Consider the following 22,676-nt stretch of genomic DNA (forward strand, 5'->3'; position numbering starts at 1 on the left):
ATTCTCAAGTCACTGCTTTGGACACCCTTGATCTCTGTTAAGCCTTGCCCCGTATCCAGCTGGGGGGCTGCACACCTGTGTCCTGGGGGTGGATGTGCAGCAGGCCCATGTGGGAGTGCCTGTCCAACCACGTTCCCAGCAGGATCACTGCTCTAGGCTTTCCTGACAGCCTCTACTTGGACAGTCTTTTGGTTTAAAGACAACTCAAGCATCTTGGGAAAGGGTGCTGAGGCCTTTGAAGAGGGGTTGGTGCCCTGTTTTCCTTATCCCAGGTACAATCGCCGCCCCGCCCCCGCCCCCACCACCCATTCCAACTTTTGCTCCATCTCATAATTACCTGATAGGCTGTTTGCTGCTAACATGTGCTGACCCGAGGTTGGTGATCAGTTGGGTGGATATCAGTGGAGGCAGAGGCCCTCAGCAGCCTGGGGAGCGGGGCATGGCAGCCCCAGGGACACTTCAGAAACTCTGGCTGAGGAATTGGGCTATGAAAGGAATGTAGGCAAAGACTAGGAGGCACTTAGACACTATCTTTTGGGGATGGGGGAGGTGGTAGGAGAAAGGCCTCTGGTGTATGTATCTCCACATCTTTTGAGTCTTGGTCTAGATAACAGGAATCTTAAAAGCAACTCTTTACTGGCCCTGCTTTGCAGGAATTGAGGGTTGTCTCTTAAACTAAACTTTCCCATTAGCAGTAAGAACCCCAGGACCCCACCCAGCGCCTCCTGAGATGCGGCTGCCTTGCAGGAGAGATTTCTCTAAGGGACCTTCTGGTCGCCACCCAGCGACACTGCTCCCCTTCTGCATCCCCAGCGGCTTTGTGGAGGACTTTATTTGGATTCATGCTTGGTGGTGATGATATTTTTTGAGGGGCCTGCAGGCTGAAAGGCAGTGTCAGAAGCCCTTAATTCTGAGACTTGAGGGGGCTTTGCAAAGACAGTCCCTCCCCACAATGACAGTTCCTCCCCTGCTGAGCACAAACCTAGCATTTTCCTCACTTTCGGGTTCCAAGTAGGAGGGCCAGGCCACAGTGTGAAATGCTCTTAGAGGAGTCCTGCTGGGGTGACAAGGCGGAAGAAAAAGGCAGATAGCTCCCCACTGCCCTTGGGATGACATCCAAATGGCCTGCCTGCTGGATTCACAAAGGCCATCCTCACCCTACCCCTGGGCACTGCTCCAGCCCGTGCCCTTGTTCAGTTCAGTTCAGTTCAGTGGCTCAGTTGTGTCCGACTCTTTGCGACCCATGAATCACAGCGCGCCAGGCCTCCCTGTCCATCACCAACTCCTGGAGTTCACTCAGACTCAAGTCCATCGAGTCAGTGATGCCATCCAGCCATCTTTCTCTCGTCCACTTCTCATCCTGCCCCCAATCCCTCTCAGCATCAGAGTCTTTTCCAATGAGTCTACTCTTCACATGAGGTGGCCAAAGTACTGGACTTTCAGCTTTAGCATCATTCCTTCCCAAGAAATCCCAGGGCTGATCTCCTTCAGAATGGACTGGGTGGATCTCCTTGCAGTCCAAGGGACTCTCGAGTCTTCTCCAACACCACAGTTCAAAAGCATCAATTCTTCGACGCTCAGCCTTCTTCACAGTCCAACTCTCACATCCATACATGACCACAGGAAAAACCATAACCTTGATTAGATGGACCTTTTTGGCAAAGTAATGCCTCTGCTTATCAATATGCTATCTAGGTTGGTCATAACTTTCCTTCCAAGGAGTAAGTGTCTTTTAATTTCATGGCTGCAGTCACCATCTGCAGTGATTTTGGAGCCCCAAAAAATACACTCTGTTTCCCCATCTATTTCCCATGAAGTGATGGGACCAGATGCCATGATCTTCATTTTCTGAATGTTGAGCTTTAAGCCAACTTTCTCACTCTCTTCTTTCACTTTCATCAAGAGGCTTTTGAGTTCCTCTTCACTTTCTGCCATAAAGGTGGTATCATCTGCATATCTGAGGTTATTGATATTTCTCCCAGCAATCTTGATTCCAGCTTGTGCTTCTTCCAGCCCAGCGTTTCTCATGATGTACTCTGCATAGAAGTTAAATAAGCAGGGTGACAATATACAGCCTTGACGTACTCCTTTTACTATTTGGAACCAGTCTGTTGTTCCATGTCCAGTTCTAACTGTTGCTTCCTGACCTGCATACAGATTTCTGAAGAGGCAGGTCAGGTGGTCTGGTATTCCCATCTCTTGAAGAATTTTTCACAGTTTATTGTGATCCACACAGTGAAAGGCTTTGGCATAGTCAATAAAGCAGAAATAGATGTTTTTCTGGAACTCTCTTGCTTTTTCGATGATCCAGCGGATGTTGGCAATTTGATCTCTGGTTCCTCTGCCTTTTCTAAAACCAGCTTGAACATCTGGAAGTTCACGTATTGCTGAAGCCTGGCTTGGAGAATTTTGAGCATTACTTTACTAGCATGTGAGATGAGTGCAATTGTGCGGTAGTTTGAGCATTCTTTGGCATTGCCTTTCTTTGGGATAGGAATGAAAACTGACTTTTTCCAGTCCTGTGGCCATTGCTGAGTTTTCCAAATTTGCTGGCATATTGAGTGCAGCACTTTCACAGCATCATCTTCCAGGATTTGAAACAGCTCAACTGGAATCTCATCACCTCCACTAGCTTTGTTCGTAGTGATGCTTTCTAAGGCCCACTTGACTTCACATTCCAGGATGTCTAGCTCTAGGTCAGTGATCACACCATCATGATTATCTGGGTTGTGAAGATCTTTTTTGTACAGTTCTTCTGTGTATTCTTGCCACCTCTTCTTAATATCTTCTGCTTCTGTTAGGTCCATACCATTTCTGTCCTTTATCGAGCCCATCTTTGCATGAAATGTTCCCTTGGTATCTCTAATTTTCTTGAAGAGATCTCTAGTCTTTCCCATTCTGTTGTTTTCCTCTATTTCTTTGCACTGATCACTGAGGAAGGCTTTCTTATCTCTTCTTGCTATTCTTTGGAACTCTGCTTTCAGATGCTTATATCTTTCCTTTTCTCCTTTGCTTTTTGCTTCTCTTCTTTTCACAGCTATTTGTAAGGCCTCCCCAGACAGCCATTTTGCTTTTTTACATTTCTTTTCCATGGGGAAGGTCTTGATCCCTGTCTCTTGTACAATGTCACGAACCTCAATCCATAGTTCATCAGGCACTCTATCTATCAGATCTAGGCCCTTAAATCTATTTCTCACTTCTACTGTATAATCATAAGGGATTTGACTTAGGTCATACCTGAATGGTCTAGTGGTTTTCCCTACTTTCTTCAATTTAAGTCTGAATTTGGTAATAAGGAGTTCATGATCTGAGTCACAGTCAGCTCCTGGTCTTGTTTTTGCTGACTGTATAGAATTTCTCCATCTTTGGCTGCAAAGAATATAATCAATCTGATTTCGGTGTTGACCATCTGGTGATGTCCATGTGTAGAGTCTTCTCTTGTGTTGTTGGAAGAGGGTGTTTGTTATGACCAGTGCATTTTCTTGGCAAAAGTCTATTAGTCTTTGCCCTGCTTCATTCCGTATTCCAAGGCCAAATTTGCCTGTTACTCCAGGTGTTTCTTGACTTCCTACTTTTGCATTCCAGTCCCCTATAATGAAAAGGACATCTTTTTTGGGTGTTAGTTCTAAAAGGTCTTGTAGGTCTTCATAGAACCGTTCAACTTCAGCTTCTTCAGCATTACTGGTTGGGGCACAGACTTGGATTACTGTGATATTGAATGGTTTGCCTTGGAGATGAACAGAGATCATTCTGTCGTTTTTGAGATTGCATCCAAGTACTGCATTTCGGACTCTTTTGTTGACCATGATGGCTACTCCATTTCTTCTGAGGGATTCCTGTCTGCAGTAGTAGATATAATGGTCATCTGAGTTAAATTCACCCATTCCAGTCTATTTGAGTTCACTGATTCCTAGAATGTCGACATGCACTCTTGCCATCTCCTGTTTGACCACTTCCAATTGGCCTTGATTCATGGACCTGACATTCCAGGTTCCTATGCAGTATTGCTCTTTATAGCATTGGACCTTGCTTCTATCACCAGTCACATCCACAGCTGGGTATTGTTTTTGCTTTGGCTCCATTCCTTCATTCTTTCTGGAGTTATTTCTCCACTGATCTCCAGTAGCGTATTGGGCACCTACTGACCTGGGGAGTTCCTCTTTGCGTATCCTATCATTTTGCCTTTTCATACTGTTCATGGGGTTCTCAAGGCAAGGATACTGAAGTGGTTTGCCATTCCCTTCTCCAGTGGACCACGTTCAAGTAACAGTGCCCTTGTTACTTGTAGCCTATTTCAGCCACTAGAATGTCTTTGGAACAAGTCTCCTGGCACCCCAAACCACCCCTTCTATAGAGAACACTCTTCCCTCCCATTACCTCTTGGCCAACTCCTATACATCCTTCAGGACTTAGACATCACTTCCTCCAGGAAGCCTTTCCGTAATGCTCAGAGGAGAGTCAGTAGAGCGTAACTGTTAGGAGTTCAGGCACAGTTGGGTTAGACTCTCACTTCCTGAGCTGTCTTCATTGCCCAGGGCTGCTGTAACAAAGCATCCTAAGCTGGGTGATTCAAACAACTGAAATTTATTGTCACAGAATTCTGCTTGAAGTCCAAAATCAGGCCATCCGCAGAGTGAATCTGTTGCCTGCCTCTCCCCTAGCTCGTGGGAGCCTCAGGCGTTTCTTTCCTTGTAGATGCCCTTCTCCCCGCTCCTCTTCATTGTCTTCCCTCTGTGTGATGTCTCTGTGTCCAAACGTCCTGTCTCTATAAGGACAACAGTCAGTCATGTTGAGTGAGAGCTCGCCCTAATGACCTCATCTTAGCTTTACCTTTGTAAAAAGCATTTCTCCAATTCAGGTTGTATTTTGAAGTACTAGGGTTTAGGATTTCAAGGTATCTTTTGGCGGGGAGATACAGTTCAACCCATAACCCTACTGTGTGACCTTGTATGTGTCACTTACTGTCTCTGAGCCCTGTTTTTCTCATCTGTTATATGAGGTTTGTAAAAGGGAAAAGCATTGTTCCAGGATGCTGGGGACTTTGGCTCAAGGCTTAGTTCCACTGACCAGCTGTGTGACCTTAGGGAAGTCCCTTTACCTCTCTGAATCAGTTATCTACTGCAGCAGACAAAGCACTCCCAAGCTTGGGGGCTTAAAACAACTGCCATATATTTTGCTCATAAATCTGCAATTTGGGCAGGGCTCCGTGGAGAGAGCTCTTTTTGAGTTCTATGTGACAAAAGCTGAAGCAGCTCAGACTGTGGCTGGAGGATGAGTTAAGGTGACTCATTCATGTGCCCAGCAAGTAGATGCTGGCTGTGGGCTGGGCACTCAGCCAGGGCTGTGAGCCAGGGACCTTGGTTTTTCTTGTGAGTCTCTCACTGGAGCTGCTTGGTCTTCTTCACAGCATGGTGACTGGCTTCCAAGGGTGTAGCGTGGTGGTCAGGTCAAGCTTCCAGAGACTCAATATTCCCCCACACCTTGAAGGTGCCATTTACTTGTGTTCCCTTGGGAGAGCACTTCACCTCCCCAGGGATTCAATTCCCTGTCTGAAAAAGGAGGCTGAGAATGGATGCCTCATTGTGGGTGAGGATGCACGTGCAGATCTTTGCATAGAACAAAGCGCAGATGACATTCTCCGTAAACGTCTTTTTTTCCCGTAAACATTGCTTCTCGTGTTCCTAAAATGGAGCTAGTATCAGAGGTGGGACCCACAGAGGTATTCCATGAAGTCACTGTCTGTGGCCATACGATGGCAGAAATGTAAAGAACCTGTAACCTACACGACCAAATGAATGAATGTTTTCTGTCTTAGGCTGCATCCCTTCAGAAGCAGACTCTGAGGCAAAGATTGGAGAGGACTCCAGGAAACACAGGCAAGTGTGTAGAGAAATGAGACAGGGCAGGGAAGCAGCCAAGATGGTGTGTATTAATGAACAGGTCACTGCTTTCGGCACCTGGGACTTGGTGCCATTGGGTCCCCTGGGAGAATTGTCCTGCTTGAGATCCGAGAAAGCTGGGTGTTTGATCCCTGCCTCCTGACTGTTTTGCTTGAGGTTGCTCCTGGGGGTGTTTACTGCACAAACTCTGCACAGTCAGGCTCAGCCCCGAGGCCAGGGGCTCCCAAAGATGAAAGCTGTCTCAGGCTGTTTGCCTGAGAAACCTTTGGGTGTCAGAGAACAAAGATGTAGGTGAAGCACCTAGAAACTCAGTTTGGGGTCTCAGGGCTCCCTGCTTCTGGATGTCCTTCAAAGGCAACACATGATTCTGTACATGGTCTCCCCTCTGCCCTCCCCTACACTCTGAATGTTCCCGTAGAACAATGGGTGTCTGTCTGCATGGACCTTCCTCCTGCTGGCATCTTCTTGGGCTTTTTCTCCCCATTGCCTCTGAAGCAGGTCATCTGACCTGAGACTCTGAAGAGTTGGTGCTGGCTGGGAAATTGGTGGATAGGTCTGGGAGGAGCTGGTCTGCATGAGAACATTTAAAACATGTTTGGCTGAAGAAGCAGGCAACTTTCCTGCATGGGTGTCTGGAGGTTGGGCGTGAACCTCTGGCTTGTTGGTGTTCCCCGCCCCCTCCCTGCAGCTCCACATCTGGCTCCGAGTCCCCTGCAGGAAGGGGCTGCAGCAGAAACTGAGGTCCCCTTCTCTGTGGGATGAGGGGACAAGCTGGGCCTGGCATTGACACTGCACTCTGTGTTGGGCGTGGGTTCTGTTCCTGGCTAAGCCACTGTCTCGTGGTGACCTTGGACATGTCACTTTGTTCTCCAAGCTTATTCTTCTGCATCTGTAAAATGGGGTCAGTTCTTCACCTCTGCCTCACAGGGCCAATGTGAGCCTGGCACTTGGTAAACGATAAAGTGGGATGAAGAGCGGCCCCCACTGCAGCCTGAAACCGGAGCTCTAGGGGTGTGTTCTTGGAGAATTTGAGCCTTTGAGGATCCAGAGTGGCATATATGCTATGGGCCTTGGCATTGGGGACATGAATGAAGACCCCCCCTCCCAAGACTCCAGGCAGTGAAGACTGATGGAGCAGGGCCTGCAGAGGAGATGGTGTCTGCGGCAAACTCTGGAGGCAGTGAGTTCATAAGACTGAGTGAGACACACCTTGGAAAACTCACCACACCCAGGGAAAATGGGGCCAGGAAGAAAGGACTGTGGTGCGTGCAGGGGAGGCAGGGCCACACGATGCTTGCTGACTTTACTCACAGAAACTAGTCTTGGCTGAGCCTCTACTACATATGCGGCCCCATGCAGAGTGCTTTCTTCAAAAAAAATCCTATTTTATCCAAGCAGCAATGGAATGAGGTTGAAACTATCTTTTGTCTTCATTTTATAGATGAGCAAATGGAGGCTCAGAAAAGAGAAGCAGATTTCCCGGGTGGGGGTGTGGTGGGGGACACACAGCTAATCACTGGCAGAGTTTGGGCTCGAACTCATGTCTGGGGGTTGACTGTAGAATCTGGGTGTTTTCCACAAACACAACGAAAAGAGTCTCGCTTTATTCTGAACAGGAGGAAAACAAAGTGATGAACTAGTCTAGCATGCAGATCAGAGGAATTTGCCAAGAGGGCCGGAGATCTTCAGTGGGACCAGCTATAGTAATTTGTTGAACCCCAGAACTTTCCAACTGTGGATATGGAGCCCCTGGTTCCAAAATGATTTGAGAATTTCAAGGTGGTGACAGTTTGGTATGAAACTGAATGTGCGGCCCTTCTAAGTGCAGGGCCTGGGTGACCACAGGGACCACACACCCACAAAGTCCCTGGCCTTGTACCCCTGTTGCCAACAGCTAGTGGGTACAGATGGGGTTCTCTGCGGCAGGATGAGTACAGGAAAAGCTCCAGGGCGAAATAGCCTGGGTTCGAACCCAGGGCTCCCAGCTTTCTAGTAATGACCCTGAGTGACTTCTTTAACCTCTCTGAACCTCAGTTTCCTCATCTGCAAAATGGGATGTTGTTAGTTCTTCTTTTCTAGGAGTAGTGTGAGGTGGAAATAATATGATGCAGGTAAATTGTTGAGCCCAGCGCCTGGCCCACAGTACATACCAGCAGTACCAGGTACTGGAGTCAATAGTCCCTCCCCCCACCACCTCCCCCAGGGCACAGACGCCAAGGAAATGCCAGGTCCCAGCTGTCATTCCCTCATGCTGCTCAACCCTGGGCCAGAATCTTAGAGATTGCAGCTTCTGCTCTAGCAACCCCTCCTCCACTCCCCATCCCCCAGGCTTTTAATGAGTTTAGTATTTTCATCAAATCATTCTTCCTACAACACAGGACTGGGGGAGGCTAAAAATAGCTCCCTGAGTCACATGACAGCTCCAAATGCGGAGGCTCTCAGCAAAGGTACAAGTGCGACTCCCTGTTTCCTAGGAAATGAGAGTCATTGTGATGCCTGACGCCAGGCCTCTGCCAACGCAGCCAGGGCGCTAGCAAAAGCACATTGTCTCCTGTGACATCCCCGCGTGTGACAGGCGGAGGGCGCGGGGGAGGCAGAGCCCCCACAGCTGGCAGATCCATGGCCTGGCGCCCGGGGGTCTGAGCCAGAAGCTGCCCCTTGCCTTCAGAAGTAAGGGGACCCCAAGGCAAGAGCTTCCCCACGCCTGGATTCTCTGACCCCATCTTTCTACCCAGGAGCAGTCAGGGAACTGCTTTGCCAGCAGGAACGATGTGGTTTTTTGTTTTTTTTTTTTTCTGGTCCTTACACTTTCTACCTCTTGTTCTCCTGTCAATGACTTGCAACTAAAGGTTTTCTACTGTTTGGCATTGAAGTGAATCTGTGGACAAACATTCCCTCGTGGAAACCTTGCCAGGCTCCTCCTCTCCCTGCCCCCCTCCCCCACCTACCCCCAGTAGAACTCCCAGTTCCCTAGACCGGTCGTGAAACTCCCAAACTTGAGTGCCTCACAGTCACCTGGAGGGTTCATGAATCCCTTGATGCTGGTCACAGCCCTGAGAGTTTCTCATCCTGTAGGAGTGGGGTTGGGACCAAGACTTTGCATTTCCACGTAGTTCCCACAAGACGCTGGTGCTGTACTCCAAGGAACAAACTTTGAGAACCACAGCCCTAGATGCTGTGGCCCATATTTCCCATCCCCTCCACCTCCCCCCATCCCTCCTTCCCTTCCCTCTCTGTTCTCATCTTAGAGCAACCCCATGTCACTTCTGTGCCCTGGCCCTACCCTCAGTAAGACTCTCTGGCCTGAATCTGCATCTTGCTGCCTGGGCTGCCCTCTCTCCCACTTCTCACTGGCTACCTCACACTTTAAGTGTAAGAATTACAGTAAAAATGATTGCTTATTGATCAGGAACCATAGAGTCCTCCCTCTTCACAATGCTGTGTGGTAAACATTGCTTTTATTTCCATTCTATCCACTGTCATTATCTCCATCCTGTGATAAGAAAACCAAGACTCAGATGGCAAGTCATAACCCCAAGTCACAGAGCTAGAAAACAGCTGGGGTTTAAGGTGGTCTGAATTTTAAGCCCATAGGTAAGTCACAGCTCATCTGCGTCCCTTGGGAGCCTTCCCTAAATCTTCTGGACTAGATTTCATATACCTTCTTGGAGTGCCCCTATACTCCATGTGTGTCTTTATTAATGCACCAGCAGCCTTGTACAACAGTTACCCTTTGATGGGTCCATCTCCTGATTTAGATTGTTTGTTGCTTAAAGGTGTGGACTTTGTCCTAACTCATAACATCACAAGTGCCTAGAACAGGGTCTGGCATTAATAAGTGCTCAATAAATGCTAATTTGCTGGCTGACTGCCTGAATAATGGTTGGTTAGATGTTTGTTGAGTGAATGCATAAATCATTGCTGCCTGATTACTCATCAGGTAATGCATAAACAATAGGTGCTCATTGCTGGAGTAAATGAATGAACTTATTCATTCATTCAGTTCTCTAGACATGTTGGTTGGTTGAATGAATGAACTGATGGTAGCTACTGAAAATGCTTGCTGGATATATTAATGAATACATGAATGACTAGTAGGTATTCATTAAGTGTCTGTGGCCTGGCTGGGTGCAGGGATGGGTTGGACTCGTAGGATGGATGGGTGGTTGAATGGTAGAATGGATAACCGGTTAGGTAGGTTGGTGAAAGTGAAAGTAAAGGTGAAAGTGCAAGTTGCTCAGTTGTGCCCGACTCTGCGCTCTCATGGACTATACAGTCCATAGAATTTTCCAGGCCAGTATACTGGAGTATACTGAAGCCTTTCCCTTCTCCAGGGGTCTTCCCAACCCAGGTCTCCCACATTGCAGGTGATTCTTTACCAGCTGAACCACAAGGGAAGCCCAGGTAGGTTGGTAGATGGATAAATAGATGAATGGGTGGGTGGGTGAGTACCTGGATGGATGTGTGGGTGGATGAGGGGACGTATGGATGGGTGGGTTGGTGTATAGTTGGATGGATGGGTAAATAGTTGGAGAAGTAGGTGGGTGAGTTGGTGGGTGCATGGTTAGAAAAGGAGGGGAGTGGGAGACAGGGCCATGACTCTGGCCTTGTTAGCATAGGTACTCTCTGTGTGATGCCACTTCCACCAGATAGATGACGAAGAGTGAGTTATGCATGGAACCCCCGGGCACGTGGAGTCTGCAGTCAGCGGGGCAGCCGGAGGGTTCTCTGGGCCACCAGCTATGACTTGGGAAGCCAGGTGGATGATGCATCATGAGTGTCACAAGGGGGCTGTGAAACTGTTTTAAATGTCAGGATGTCACCCAGCTGTGAGACTGGGTCTTGACGTTTGTCGTGTTCCCGAATCACTTGTTTTAATGACTAATTATTTTCCCTCTTCTGACATGGCTCCTTGGGGGAGAGTGGGGGAGCTTGGCTGGAAGCCGGGAATCTGTGCTTGGCAATTGAATTCACTAACAAGCCAGGCGTGAATTAACCCCGACCTGCCAGGTGTGCAGCAGAACCTGGCAGGCCCAGCTCCCAGGCCCAGGCAGGTGCTGCTCGGCTGGGAGGTCCTTCCAGGGCTGGCAGGCACCCGAAAAGAATTCAGACTGTCTAAGCCCAAACCCAGATGGCTGTCTGAAAATCTATGAAAATGCAGGTTATTGGCTTAAGAGCTACTTGATTTTGATCTAAATGAAATGATTAGCCTTGTGGTTTTTATAAAAAAAGTACTTGCTACGTATGGGCCATTGTATAAACACTTCACCTGAAATATCTCATTTCATCCTTGCCATAGCCCTTTTATCATTATCTTCTCCATTTTATAGTTGGGGAAACTGAGGGACAGAAATTGTTATAGAGGTTTTAAAACATGTCTTGAAAATTCTCTGATGTTCCCTTTAAGAAGTGAAGTCTAATTCTCTTCCTCTTAAATTTGAACTGGGATTAGTAACTTGATTATGCAGAGCAGAATGAGGTAGAGATGGTCTATGTGGCTTCTGAAACTAGATCAGGATGGTGGTACAGCTTGCTCCTGGCTCTTTCTTGAGACACATACCTCTGGAGACTCAAACCTCCATTAAAGAACTCAGGCTGCCTTGAAACCACCATGCTGTGGGGAGAGCCCTGTGGGGAGACCACATCCATATGGAGAGAGCTCTGAAGTGCTCTAGTCATTCTAGTCTCAGCGGTTTTGCATCTTTCTTGCCCTGGTACCAGACACGTGAGTGAGGAAGACTTGGAGGTGACTATACCCAGGCCATGCCTGATCGTAGCTGCAAAATTGACTGTGAGGGAGAACCTCCCAGCTGAGCCCAGTCCAACCCCATTATCACAATTCGTAACAGTAAAATGACTGTTGTGAAGTTTGGAGAGGTTTTTATGTAGCAGTAACAGGAACAATGGTGAAATGTCCTAGATGATACAGCCAGAGAATGGCCCAGCCACTATGTGAACTGGGCAAGTTGGCTCAGGAACCACAAACTTACCCTGTAAAGTAGTCCAGACTTGCCTTCACGGTCTTGCCTCTTTACTCTACCCATTGCATGGACTAGTCTCAACCTTGGAGGCTTGGAAGAGGAGTCAGTTAAATAATTTGAGTAAAGCATTGTGTTCAGTGCTTGGAACATAGTAAATGCACCGTCTTAGTTAAATTCATCAACTTCTTCCTTGTAGATCCTCAGACATAAACTTTGTCTTTATCCTCACATTGCTTTCTTCCTCCCACATCACACATCTAACATGTCTACAGACCCATTTAGTACCACCGTCTTTGGATCCAGAAAGTCGCTCCTTCATCCTTCCTCCCATCCTGGTCTCTTCAGTCTCTTCTCAACAGAACGGCCAGAGAAATCCTGATAAAATCCAAGTCAAATCGTTCACCTCTGCCCCAGGCCTTCAGGGAACAGCCCATACCTCTCAGTCCATGCCTACCTAAACAAGGTCCTTTCAGTGGCCTGCAGTGTGCTGCACAGTCTCCCTTTTCATCACATTCCTCCCTGATTCATCTCCTGAGACACCCGCTGGCCCCCAAGTGCTCACTCCAATGACACAAGCTCCTTGCTAGAACAAGCCAGCACACCCTACCTCGGGGCTTGGCTTCTGCTGTTCCTTCTGCCTGAACTGCTTTGCCTGCTGATGTTGACATGGCTCACTTCCTTGCCTCTTTCAGACTGTGGCTTGAATGTCACCTTCTTTTGGGGACCACTCCTCACCTCCCATTTAAAATGGCAGCCCCACTCTCTCCCCTCCTCTCCCTTTTCATTCTTCTCCATAGCGCCTGTCGCCACCTAACATGCTGATGTGTATTTTTTCTCATTCACTTGTTTCTTTTATCTAACTCCACTAGAAGGTGGGCACACGAAAACACAGATCTTTATTTTGATCACTGCCCCTGGGAGAGTGTGGGGCACACAAGAAGTGTGTGTGTTATCAATAAATGCTTGGTAGGTGATAAATGAATGGTTGTTGACTGTTATTATTAAGGGGACCAGGTAGGAAGCTGTTGAGCTACTCCAAGTGAGGACAGAGATGAGGAATCTGTGGAATCTGGTGGAGGAAGGAAGGAATCAGGAGGCCTGGTGTTCTGGCCCATGCGAGGAGCTCCCCACCAGGAGACGTGGTGGCAGGAGCAGCTGTGGACAGAGGGAATGATGCCATATTGGTATGAGACAAGGTGGAAATGCTGCTGGGATGTCCAGGTGAGGTCTAGGTTGGTGACAGAAATGAAGACTGGGGATGTGGTGGAAAGCCCAGCATGGAAGAATCCTGGGAACCCCAGGAGGGTGGGACAGTGAGAACAAAGAACAGCGAGGACAGAAGCCCCCCCCCCCCCCGACTGTGAAGCCCATGGGAGCCAGGGGGTCACGTTATGGAGGAGAGGGGCCTGTGGCGAACAGAAGCGCCTGTATCCCTGCTGGAAGAAGAGGGAGCCGCTGGGTTTTCACTGGCTTGTTTTTAGGTGTGAAGACAGGCCTGGGATTGTAAGAGCTTCCGGTTTGTTGAAGGAGGCCAGAAATCTGGATTTTCATGGGAAATTTCCTCTTGTTTTGAGAGAGTTTATGCAAGCCTTGCACAAGTGCTATATGGATCTAATAGTGCACGGCTGTGAGCTGGATTCAGCACATGGGCACTCAACTGAACCTCTGGAGTAAGATAATGAGGGAAAGGGCTGGGGGCAGCCCCTGCGGCATGCAATCTCAGGTGGTGTTGTCTGGCTGAAGGCACAGGAGGCTGGGGTGCTCTAGGCAGTGGGTTGAAGTGCTGACCGTCAGGTAAGGGCCAAGGATCTTAGAAACCTGGCCCTCAGGGCATCACAGCAGAGCCTCACAGAGCAGGTCTGTGGATTGGTAGGGGCAGAAGTCAGACTTTACTTTTCTGTTTAAAAGGTTTCCACCTTCCATACAAGGGTCAGCCATGGGGAGACACAGATGGGGGTTTCTTTGCTTCAGACAGGGACTGCCCCTAGAAGAGGATAGGGCCAGGACAAACAAGCCAGTGTGAGGCCAGTGCCCCCAACACCCGCTTGAAGGGCACCTTCAGAGTCCTCCTGGAATACTGCGATTCTCAGACATTTGGAAATTAAATGCTAATGACGTTCACAACAGAAGAGTGAGTTTTGTGGCTCCCCTGTCCAACTCCCATACCAAACACAGCCTGGGGTGGACACTGCGATCTCCCCACCGAGTTACTGTGAAAGCCGGAAGCAGCACTGCCTGCTAGGACTTTCCATGTCGATGGCAGCACCAACACAGCACCCACAGGCCACACGTGGCTACCAAGCACGTGAGGTGTGTTGAGTGTGGCCGGGCAGCAGGATGCTTCATTTAATTGAATTGAAATGTGAGTGGCCTCCTGGGGTTAGCAGCTGCCTGAGTGGCCAGGGTAGGTCTAGAGATCTGGAAGAAACTGTCATGAGTATAAAGACAGGAGTCTGCTCTTCTCTGCCATGGCTCCCTCCTCTTGGGGCTGGATGGCCAAGAAGAGGCTGGACTTCCTTCTTGGGGCCCATGTGCACACCCTGGTCCCCTCTTTGCCATTTCCCAGGAGCATCTCTGACGTCCGGGTCTCCTCTGGCCTAGCAGACAGCTGGACGAGAAGCCGGGCTCAGCGGAGGCTCCCGTGTAGGTTACGGGCCCAGGCCTTATGCTGCAGCTCAGTTCCCTGCCTACCCGGGCACCAGCCCAACTCATAATAAAAAAAGCCACTTTTAGCTTTCTTTCCTGATCTCTCATGTGAGTTTGTCTTCCAAAGGAACTTTGTGGGACTGAAGTGTGTGTGGCGGGGGAGAGCCAGTGGCTCTGGTTTGGCAAGATTGCTACATTCCCGAGTTCCTGAGACATTTGCATCGAATTAACTGTAAGCCCCTAACAATGGTATTTTCTTATTTTTTTCTTCTGGTATTCTAATTAAAACAAAAGAACTTCATATATAACGTATGAACACAGTTCCTGTGTAAAAGATTAAAATAATTCAGAAGGCTTTCTCTATAGGTAAAATGGCCCGTGGCCTTAGCCTCAGCACCCTCTCTGTGAGCACACACACACACAGACACACACATAGACAGAAACTGATACATAAAGACATACAGACATACACAGACACACGTGCACATGTGCACACGCAGAGACACACACAGACATTGAACCTCAAAGACAGATAGACATACACAGACATGACACACAAAGACATACAGACACACACAGACACACACAGACGCAGACACTGATACACAAAAACATGCACACACACAGACACACACACAAATAGACATGCAGACACACACACACAGACACACAGGTGGGTGTTTTTCCCCCCAAAGGCGTCATGCTAAATTCGTTTTTCTGTGACTTTCTTTTCTCACTTATCACATCTTAGGGCATCTTGCCCTTTCTGTTCGTGGAGTTAGGTCCTGTTTCTTTTGAACTGCTGTATGGTATTCCACCATATCCATGAGGTACAGTTTATTTAATCACTCCTTGTTGATGGACACTTTTGTGTCTCTAGCTGTTAATAGCACAACCCGTATTGTAGCAGACATTCTTGTCCATGCCTGTTTGTGCAAGAGTGTGAGCATAAGCCAACACACATGTGTAACAGAGTTGTGCAGTCCAGATCACTGCTCAGCATGTATTTGCTCCTCCCGTATTCCAAACTCTGTGACACGCAGATGCCTTCCTGTTCCATTGATGCCAGGCTTGGCTACGGGGCTTCCCTAAGCCTTCAAAGGCCTTGAATGTTTCTGCCTGTCCCTCTTGTCCTTCTACCATCACCAGATGAGGGACATTCCCCAGGAAGCTACTGATCCAAAGAGATAGGAGACATGGTTCAGATCAGCCCAACCCCTGCTGAGCTGCAGGTAAATGAGCTGGAAAATAAATGCTTGTTGTTTTGTGCAGCTGAAATTTCAAGGTCGTGACCCAGGAGAGGATGCCTGACCCAGGAATGAAAACTGGAAGAGCTTTGAACATCTATCAACATGTTTCTTGACAGGCCCTTGGACCCGGCCTTCTATTTCCAGGTATCCAGCTTCCCGAAACACTGCACACCAAAACGTATGAAGCATGATCCTTAGCCCAACACCTACTTGGTAGGAGTGGGTGTCCTCTTTCCCATTTGATGGGTGGGACTGTCTAGGCATCGAGCTGTGAAGTCACTTAGCAACTCATCCTGGGAGCCTGTGGGGGGCTGGGGAGGTCCTGGGGCTGGCTCCCCTCTACTCAGAGTGACAGCCTCAGGGGTCAATAACCCTCATGGCTTTGCATGTTTGGGCACCCCCTGACCTATCTGAGGTCAGATCATGGACTGAGAGCCTTGAGGTTTTATCGCCCTGGGAGACTTTTCCCTGCAGGAGCCAAAGATCCTGCACAAGCAGTTCAGATCCCTAGAGGGCTGCCAGGGGCTCAAGACTGGCTGAGAAAACTCATCAGACAGAATGCCTGGGGAAAGAAGAATTTCCCATTGGATTGAAGTTGACTATTTTCCGTTCATTCCCCAAACAGCCAATCTTTTCACCAAAGAACTGCGTTTTCCAGACTCTTTGTATCCCCCTGGTCCTCCAGTGGCCTCTTGGACAGGATTGCAGGAGAGCTTCCTTGCGGAGGAAGATGCTCAGTGCTGCAGCCATGTGTCTGTTGCTGGGGCTCCTCCTGCTCCCTCCCTCAGCCGCTCAGCAAAGGCCCAGAGGGAGGAGACGGACTCGACCACAAAGTCTCATGGACACTTATGCAGAGAAGTTGTCTTTTGCTGGGGGGAAGCCCAGATAGAATCTTGGAGCTGGGAGATAGACCTGTTTGCGGGATGTCCCACTCACTTCTCAGTCCCTCTCTCACTGTTAGCTCAGTGCTGATAATTTTGTTGACTTGGAGCGCTCGCCTGGCTTGGCAGCGAATGGAAAGGAGGAGTTTTTCCCCAGCAGAGACTTAGCCTGTCCATGGTTATTTATGATGGATGCTGTTGTTAGATTTGGGGATGGAAGGTTGAAGGCTGGGAGGAGGGAGTGGCTTCATGTAGGGCGTTGGAGTCATTAGGGTCTCTGTCCCCAGCTGAGGTTATGGGCATCTGGGCATCCACTGGCATAGCCTGCCACAATAGGCAAGGAATAGATGAGCAGAGAAAACTGTACTCCTCAACCATCCTGGCTGTCCACTAGCCCGTCCAGAGGGGCTGCTTCATCTTTCATCAGGCCGTGGAGGAAGGTCTTGTTCCTTGTTCTTGTTTCCAGCTGCTGCCTCTTATTTCCTTGTAGGTCTGTGATGCTGTCTCTGTGATGGTGAGGAGGTGGCCCCTGATTAAAGCAGTGTGGACCCAAGACAGATTGTCCATGGGCTGGTCAACGACTTAGGAGGTGTCAGGCACGAAGCCTTGCCCAGCTGGCATCATAGGCTCACCTCAGGACCAGATATACTCTTCCCTTTGCTGTGAGGAAGTGGGGAGTCTCAGTTCAGTTCAGTCGCTCAGTCGTGTCCAACTCTTTGCGACCCCATGAATTGCAGCATGCCAGGCCTCCCTGTCCATCACCAACTCCCAGAGTTCACCCAGACTCACGTCCATCGAGTCAGTGATGCCATCCAGCCATCTCATCCTCTGTCGTCCCCTTCTCCTCCTGCCCCCAATCCCTCCCAGCATCAGAGTCTTTTCCAATGAGTCTACTCTTTGCATGAGGTGGCCAAAGTATTGGAGTTTCAGCTTCAGCATCATTCCCTCCAAAGAAATCCCAGGGCTGATCTCCTTCAGAATGGACTGGTTGGATCTCCTTGCAGCCCAAGGGACTCTCAAGAGTCTTCTCCAACACCACAGTTCAAAAGCATCAATTCTTCGACACTCAGCTTTCTTCTCAGTCCAACTCTCACATCCATACATGACCACAGGAAAAACCATAGCCTTGACTAGCTGGACCTTTGTTGGCAAAGTAATGTCTCTGCTTATCAATATGCTATCTAGGTTGGTCAAAACTTTCCTTCCAAGGAGTAAGCGTCTTTTAATTTCATGGCTGCAGTCACCATCCACAGTGATTTTGGAGCCCAAAAAAATAAAGTCTGACATTGTTTCCACTGTTTCCCCATCCATTTCCCATGAAGTGATGGGACCAGATGCTATGATCTTCGTTTTCTGAATGTTGAGTTTTAAGCCAACTTTTTCACTTTCCACTTTCACTTTCATCAAGAGGCTTTTGAGTTCCTCTTCACTTTCTGCCATAAGGGTGGTGTCATCTGCATATCTGAGGTTATTGATATTTCTCCCGGCAGTCTTGATTCCAGCTTGTGTTTCTTCCAGTCCAGCGTTTCTCATGATGTACTCTGCATAGAAGTTAAATAAGCAGGGTGACAATATACAGCCTTGACGTACTCCTTTTCCTATTTGGAACCAATCTGTTGTTCCATGTCCAGTTCTAACTGTTGCTTCCTGACCTGCATACAGATTTCTGAAGAGGCAGGTCAGGTGGTCTGGTATTCCCATCTTTTCAGAATTTTCCACAGTTTATTGTGATCCACACAGTCAAAGGCTTTGGCATAGTCAATAAAGCAGAAATAGATGTTTTTCTGGAACTCTCTTGCTTTTTCCATGGTCTCATTCATCCTCAAAACAACCCTATGAGGTAGGTACCATCATCACCATTTTACAGATGCATAAACTGAGGTTCAGAGAAGTTAAGAATTGTGCCCAAGATCACACAGCTAGCATATAGCAGAGCTGGGATCAAAGCCAGGCCTGACTGACCCCAAAGGCCACCCACCCTCATAACTACTACCTCCCTAGATGGTCTGCTCTGCAGGAGAAGATCAGGAAGACAGGAGAATCGGGGACGACAGGCTTCATCCCCTAGCCTCATAGAGTTCCACATATGACAATAAGCCTCCCTACCCACACTCAGTAGCTTTATATAGCCAGGGTGGAGCTCTGGTTTCGGTCAGCAGTCTGATCAAAGTCCATGGCTTTTGGTTTGCTAGCTTTTGCCTAAAATAGCCAGATCACTGCTGCAGAAGCAAATCACTCAGGTTGAGTTGTGAAAGTCAATCGCCTCCTTCTGGGTCTTGCCCCTCCCCAGGGAAGCCTTTACCCTTGCTTTGCCTGCTTTGGGGTGATCAATGTCAAAGCCAGAGTCCTGGACCCCAGCATCAGCTCTTGTCACCCTGCAGTCAGAGAACCCAGGTCTGGTGGGGATTGATGTTGAGTGGGGGTGCAGATGTTGCCAATGGAGTTCTGCCCAGCCCCAACCTCCTGTCAGCAACCTGGAGTGCTGGAGGGCCAGGCTGGGTGGCCGGGGTCCCTCTGCCTGGCAACTCCTGGCAGACGTGCTGCCTGGGGCTCTTCTGCATACAGCACCTCCAGGCTGGGCCAACACTAATATTTACATTCAAAGGCAAGGCTGCAGCTAAGGGCTGCTTCCCAGCCCCTTGGCTCTCCTGGGCCCAGGGGATGGAGTTACAGAGTGGGGTGCTGGGTGACTGCCTGTGTGGGCTGAACAGGAGCCAAGGGAGATGGCAGACAGGGAATCAGGTCCAAGCCTCAAATAACAAAAATAACTATAGTGATCAGACCAGCAATTATTTATAAAGTTCTTACTTTGTGTCTGATGCTGGGATAAGTCTTTCTCATGCATTTCAATTTTAGTTCTCACCCTGGTTCTTCAAGGCAGGTGTATCAAGGCAGTTTTACAAGCTAGAAGAGAGGGAAATAAGAAGCTTGCCCAAGGTCACGCAACTAGTAAGTGATGAACCTGGGTGTCCAGCTGGAGCGTATGAACCTTGGCGATTCTCAAGCCCAGTTTCTACAAGGAATAGGCAGTTTAATGTAATGAGTGAAGCCTGGTAAGTGTGAAGCAGTAGGGAGTGGCGGGGACTGGGGCACACTGGAGAGGAAACTCCTGTCTAATTCTCAGCTCGAGATAGTTGTTGCCACAAGGAAATGTGGACCCAGTGGGGCCAGCTTGTCTGATTTTCAAGAGAAAATGTTGGCATGCTTATTTCTCAAATAAGGAGGAATATACATATTTATGCATCTACAGGTTTTTATTTGAAGTATTCCAATTTTTAAATGTTGGCAACACATTCCTTTTCTTAAAAAAACATGGTGGGAGCCAAGTGAAACATGGCTTTAGGCGATCACTCTGCTCCCTCCGCAGAGCCCAGCTTGTTTGCCTGGCCCTCTGCTTCCTCCATGCAGAAGGGCATCACTGAGAATTCAGCTGAAGGCCCACAGTCCAGACAGTCACCTCTGGTCCACTTTTGGGCTTGGAACCTGGGAATAGTGGTGCCCTTTGATCCAGATGATCAGGGCCCCACTGGTCCCACACTTCAGAGGGTCACCTCCCGCTGTCCCCCCTGCCCATGAAGAAGAGGAGGGTCTGCTGGGCCAAGGTGTCTGCCCACCCAGAGCTCACACCCCTTCTTCTAGACCAGCCTCTGACTCCTGGCAACCCCAGAAGTCCCTACATCAGAGGCCCAGAGCCCGTTTGCCAGACCAGTGTATCAGTTTTCCGTTGCTGTAGAAGAAGCCGCATGGCGTTAAATAACAGTCATCCCATTGTTATTACCTCTCCCGGCGCTGGGGTTGGCAGGGTCAGTGCAGCGGTCACCCCTCTGGTCTCTCCTGCCGTCCAGTTGGTGGCGGCCAGGGCTGAAGTCATCCTGAGGTTCTTTTACCCACACGTCTGCGGTCTCTGGCTGTCAGCTGAGGTCTCGGCCGGGGCTGTCAGCCAGAGCACCTGCACGTGGCCTCTCCAGGGCCCCTGTTTCCTCATCACGGGGCGAATTATGCTCAGAGCAAGGGTCCCAAGATGGAGAACCAGGAGGAAGCTGGATCACTTTTACCATCTAGCCTGTGGGGTCACTTCTGCCGTACTTACTGGTGGAGGCAGAAACGAAAGTCTGCCCAGGTTCAAGGGGAGGGATGTGAACTCCCCCTGGATGGTGGAGGGGTAAGATGTCATGGGAAGAAGAACCTGGATAGTGGGAGATGCTTCCTTCCGGGGCCGTTTGGGAAAGTCTTTTCTGCAGCAGTCTGCTTGTTTCTCTTCTCTGCAGGCCTCCTCTGAGGACTGGCTAGCAGTGGGAGAGTCCCTGGGGTGGTCGCAGGGGCTGGGAGCAGTCTGGTGGGGCGTAGGCCGGCTGTGCTCAGGCCAGCGCCCAGGCCCCCTGACCCGCCTGTGTCAGGGGCAGGTTGCCTGGAGGGCAGGGCAGGCCCTCTGGATGCGCTTTGAGGAGCCCCCACTGAGAGCCACGTGTGGACAAGGCAGAGGCCAGCTCCTGAGGGATCAGAGTGACACCGCCGCTGAGCAGGAAGGGCCCAAGGGGAGGAGAGAGACGGAGATAAATGAGCCCCTGTGTGTCCACTGACCTCCTGGCCGAGCATCTTGACCGAGTGTGTAAAGGAGAATCAGCACTTGGCTTGCAGGGAGCCGTGAGGGATTCTACATGGTACTTTCTGGCCAGAACTTGGTTTTGCTCAGATAGGACAAAAAGACACACAAGTCAGATATCACATAATGCAAGTCACTGGGTAAGTTTGGGTCAAAGCATAGGCCTTTCTAAAGATGTTGTTTTCTTTAAAACAAAAATGATTTATTTATGGTCATACTTCTTGGCATGGCGTGCAGGATCTTAGTTCCTGACCGGGGATAAAACCCCGGCCCCCTGGAGTCTTAACAACTGGATGGCCAAGGGAAGTCCCAGACCTTTCTAGAAGGAAGAGATCAGAGTCCTGGTTCTCTTATACCCGCTGCAAATCAAAATCACCTGGGGGAGCTTGGTGACCTAGTGATGCCCGGGTCCTGTCAGCTCAGTTCTGAAGCAATCTGTCCCTTGGAGGCCTAGACTTGGGGATTTTTCTGAACTTATTTTTTTATAAAGGTAACACTGGTTTATAACATTATAAAAGTGTCATGTGTACAACCTTCTGTTTCTACTTCTGTCTGCACTATAGCATGCCCACCATCAAACGTTTAGTTTCGATGTCTCACCACACTGTTGGGTCCCCTTACCCATCTCACCCTCCTCCCTGCCCCTTCCCCCTGGGAACCACTGTGTTCCCTGTATCTGCCTGCTGAGTTTGGTTTGTTTATTTTGTTCTGTTTTTATATTCCATGTATGAGTGATATCATGCAGTATTTGTCTGTCTCCATCTGACTTATTTCACTTAGCATAATGCCTTCCAGGTCTCGCAGGGGGATTTTTAAAAGCTCCCCAGTGATTCCCATCTGCAGCCAAGGTTGAAACCCACTGAGCCAGAGCAGAAATAGCTGGAGGGCAAAGACTCCCCTGCCTTAATGAGGGAATGGCTGAATAGACAGAGGGCAAAAGAAGGCATTCCAGGTGGGTGGAACAGCAGGAGCAAAGGAGACCCAGGTGGGAATGTGCTTTGCAGCATTAGGAAATAGCCAACACAGGATTGGACGTTAATGTACTAGCCTAGGTGATGATGATAATAACAAAAAAATACTGACATGTAAAGACACTGTTTATAAACTTACAGATATAATCTCATATGGTCTTCACTACTACTGCTCTGGGGGTTAGGTATTTTAATTCACGTTTTACAGAGGAGAAAACTGAGACTCACAGAGATTCTGTGATTTTCCCATCGCCAACCCAGAGCTGGGATTTGAACACTTGACTCTAATTTTGAAAATGATACTTGGAGACTTTGATTCACATGTGGGTGAATTCTCATGCTTGCTTCGGCAGCTTATATACACATGTGTGGACCTGAGCCAGAGGTGACAGGGAGCCAGTGTAAAGTGGGCTTCAAGCAACTGGCTGGCATGTTGGAGAAGGT

At 49.0% G+C, this 22,676-nt stretch overlaps 1 long non-coding RNA gene across 1 annotated transcript; it reads left to right on the forward strand.

The window, feature by feature from the left end:
- Positions 1–7,404: 7,404 nt before the first annotated feature.
- On the forward strand, positions 7,405–20,089 carry LOC133235216 (uncharacterized). The gene is made up of 4 exons (XR_009732482.1): positions 7,405–9,494; positions 14,655–14,759; positions 15,800–15,921; positions 16,403–20,089. It is a non-coding gene; the product is annotated as an uncharacterized LOC133235216 (long non-coding RNA).
- The last annotated feature ends 2,587 nt before the right edge of the window (positions 20,090–22,676 follow it).

This window comes from Bos javanicus, chromosome 22, assembly GCF_032452875.1.
Source record: "Bos javanicus breed banteng chromosome 22, ARS-OSU_banteng_1.0, whole genome shotgun sequence".
In the NCBI taxonomy this organism is placed as follows: Eukaryota; Metazoa; Chordata; class Mammalia; order Artiodactyla; family Bovidae; genus Bos; species Bos javanicus.